Here is a 217-nt window from a genome sequence, read left to right on the forward strand (position 1 = left end):
ATTTTTGGAAATTTATGGTAAGTTACCATATTCACCTGAAAATTTACCATAAATGAACGAAAATTTCCATTAATTTAGACATTTTAAAATTTGATTCCGTATCATTTATCTTAACCCTTAAATGACACACCTCCAAAGAATAACGTAGCTGACACTTGGGGTCTTTTGGACCCCAAAGTTTTTAAACTGTTGTAAAAAGTTTAATTTTTGGTATTTT

Source organism: Belonocnema kinseyi, chromosome 5 (assembly GCF_010883055.1).
Source record: "Belonocnema kinseyi isolate 2016_QV_RU_SX_M_011 chromosome 5, B_treatae_v1, whole genome shotgun sequence".
NCBI lineage: Eukaryota > Metazoa > Arthropoda > Insecta > Hymenoptera > Cynipidae > Belonocnema > Belonocnema kinseyi.